The sequence below is a fragment of the Phascolarctos cinereus genome, unplaced genomic scaffold (genome assembly GCF_003287225.1).
Source record: "Phascolarctos cinereus isolate Bilbo 61053 unplaced genomic scaffold, phaCin_HiC Scaffold_7;HRSCAF=346, whole genome shotgun sequence".
In the NCBI taxonomy this organism is placed as follows: domain Eukaryota; kingdom Metazoa; phylum Chordata; class Mammalia; order Diprotodontia; family Phascolarctidae; genus Phascolarctos; species Phascolarctos cinereus.
Genome location: NW_027556180.1, coordinates 112,478,659 through 112,482,077, shown reverse-complemented (window position 1 = coordinate 112,482,077; position 3,419 = coordinate 112,478,659). Strand labels below are relative to the sequence as shown.

General features: G+C 36.8%; 1 pseudogene; it reads right to left on the bottom strand.

Moving 5' to 3' along the window:
- Positions 1-1,510: 1,510 nt before the first annotated feature.
- On the bottom strand, positions 1,511-3,040 carry LOC110212488 (heterogeneous nuclear ribonucleoprotein K-like; annotated as a pseudogene).
- Positions 3,041-3,419: the final 379 nt, after the last annotated feature.

The window sequence follows — 3,419 nt, the reverse complement described above, 5'->3', positions numbered from 1 at the left end:
CTTTTGAATGAATAAGTCCTCTCCAGATAATGGTAGAAAGTCATGTCCTCAATCTCATAACATGGCATGCATATTGTTGTGACTTGAATCAAGTGAAGTAGCCATGAACCATATCCTCTCTTTAAATACTTAAATGTAGTCGGGGACCTGAGTATATAGTTAGTCATTATGATATTGCCAAAGATAACAGCAGAAAATTTCCTGTGTGTGTGTATGCATGTGTGTGTGTATGTGTTTATTTTTATTTGGAGGTGAAATTGGAACTTTTAACTATTAATACAAATGCCAAGATACTACGTAAAACATCCACAGGTACTTTTTTTTTTTATCATTTTTTGAATTGTTCACAAACAATATAACATATAACACTGAAATGGTACATCTTTCTTTCAAATCTGCATACAATGAAAAAAAGTGTATATATATATATATATATGTACATATATAATTATCTGTATATGTGTATTTATGTATATATACGTATATGATTATATGTATATACATGTATGTATACATACATATATGTGTGTGTATAAAAGTTTAACTAGTAGACACTAGGCAAGTTGACAGTTTTTTTAAATAGTCTACAAATGAGGAATTATCTAAAAATAATCAGAATTTATTCAGTTTCATTCATTTTCGTAACCAAATGTTATTCTCATTAGTAAAACTCACTGCTAATCAGGCTTCAGGTGTATATATATCCGAAATTGTGGGACTGTTCCCAGTTTGGTTTTTCTTCATAATTGCTAATATAGAAAATTGTACTGCAAGTAGTGGCAGCTTGTTGCATGAATGAATGTGATACAATTCCTTTTCAAGCAATTGACTTTCAAGTAGTCACCAGGACTATTTGCTTATTATGTGTCCAAAAAGATACAAGAGCTGAAAATCAAACTTACTGTTTAATTAGTGCTGATTTTGTCTAGGGGGAAAGATTTAACCATTTGAGATTTAATGCCTTAAAAAATGACCCCCAAAATAAGTTCACTAGATTGATTTTAAAATCATAAAATATTCTGTTTCATTTTGTTTTTACAAAGCAGCATTACATTCTGCATACTACTTTCAGTGGATGCCAGTGACACATGGACTATTGGTACCTTTCTCTCCCATTATCTCCCTCAAAAAAAAAATGACAGTGACCACAAAGCAGGGAGTCCATGATAGTTACAAGAGGGAAAAGTTATTTTTTACCATCAACAATGAACAAAAATAAAATTCAGTCTCTTTGCTGCAGTTTCAAAATTTCAGTGTTACTTTTGCATGCCTTCCCCACACCCACCACCCTGTTTGTAAGGAACAAAACATTACATCTAGTGAACAGCAAAGATTTCACTACACCTCAAATGCAGAACAACTATTATGCAGAGGAATGCTGGCTTTTTAAACAGAAGCAGATGGAAAAAAAAGTTGCAGTACTCCTTCAATTCTTAGAAAAAACTAGTCTCAGAAAAAACTTTCCAGAATACTGTTTCAACCTACAAAAAAGACATATATATATCTTGCATTAGAATTCTTCAACATCTGCATACTGCTTCACACTGTTTTGCAATAAATACTGTGCATTCTGTATCTGATCCTGTGTTCCTATAATGATATTAATTCGATCCTCAGATCATTCCAAAGGCTCATCAATTTTGATTGATGCTCAAGATTCATGATGTATTTGTTTGATTGGCTGGCCACCTTTGCCCATAATAGATCCATCCAGATCTTTGGGAATAGTAACTTGTGTTGTAATAACGGGTCCACCAAGATCACCTTATAAGCCACGGACCTCTGCATAAGAATAATCATGACCCGCCCTGTTTCATAAGCCATTTGCCATTCTGAAGGAGTCCATTTATCTATGGCAGAGTCCCAAGTCTCATTGGCATTAAACAACCACTGAATTTTCTGTTCTGTCATAAGCCATAAGATCTCCTCTGTTCGGTGGTAGGTGGTGGTAGTGGAGGAAGAAGAAGATTTTGAGCTCTGCTACTGCCCCTGCCACCACAACCCGGAGCATATGGTGAGGATCCTCTGCAAGGAGGCTCATGTTATCATAATCTCTTCTGGATGGGAGCATAGGATGCCTACCACAACCTGGGGACATTCTATTAAAGCCTCCTGTTCCTCACATGGGAAATCCTACAGGGCATCCTCATGGATTATCAAACACAATAGTCATAGCTTTCACCATAGAAATTGGGATCACAGGGTTGTGTGTGTCCTTTGATGGAAGACTCAGATATAAGATCCAGTAGGATCTTTATGCGCTCCACAACCTATCAGGTTTTCTCCCAATAAGAACAACTCTGTTCGTGGAATGAGGATAGCATCCCTGGAAAAGCTTGAGAGTTGTGTGTTCTCTCAAGGTTCTTTGATTTTAGCACCTCTCACCCCAATAATTCCTCCTGCCAGAGTCTGGTGAGCTTGGAATTTTCTGATCTACTCTGCCATCTTTGCAGAATCCTCTCCCCATGTCTTTTTATAAATATTCCCAATAGGATCCATCCAACCAAATGGAAACTTTTCCTTCATTTTATCAAAATGGATGCCAATACAGTGTTCAGACTGTCCATCTGTTGTTTCTCATTCTTTTTACACTAATGGTCAACAGTCTTAACTTGCAGTTCCTTTATACTGTTGGTAATTTACACATTCCACAGCATCAGATTCGAGGGGCAGCTGGCTGGTTGCAGTGTCTGATGGCAACTGTAGGCCCTCTTCCAAAGTAGGGATGATTTTCTTCAGAATTTCTCCAATTGTTTCACTATCTGCACTGATACTCAATATGCACTTGGGGCCATTGCTGTCTGGGACTGAAACACTGGCATTGTAGTCTGTACTAAGTGCTTTAATATTTTTTCTCCTTTCCCAATCACTGCTCCAAGAATTCTTGCTTTGAAGCAAAATTTTCAGTTCAAGAATCTAGTCAGTGTTTATAGATCTTTTAAAGGCCTGCTTCTGCTCCATATCTTCAGCAAAGCACTTAACGAAATTCTTCACTGGTTTCAGTATTGGGGAAGGTTTCTTTTGGTTGCTCAGTCTCCATTTTCTCAGATTAAGTGGGTAGACAATCAATATTACATATCCTTGCAGGGCAGAACTGAAATGTGCAGGATCAACAACTGACACCATAATGCTGCAGTAACTGCATGAGGCCCCTCTTCTTCTACCATGCTGCTGGCCCTAGTCAGTCCGAGCTAAACAGAGCAGCAATTTCTTAAAACTAGTTGATTTTTTTTTTGTCCACAACAATCCTACAAAATAGAAGACACAAACAAACAAAAAATTGCCCTCATTCTTGTATAGCTCCCTTTTATTCTCACAGTGACAGTGATAGAGTGGTACAAAAAAAAGACAATAGATGAACAAAATTACACTGTCCTTAGAGGGGAAATATCTATAAACATTAATCTAAACATTTGGCT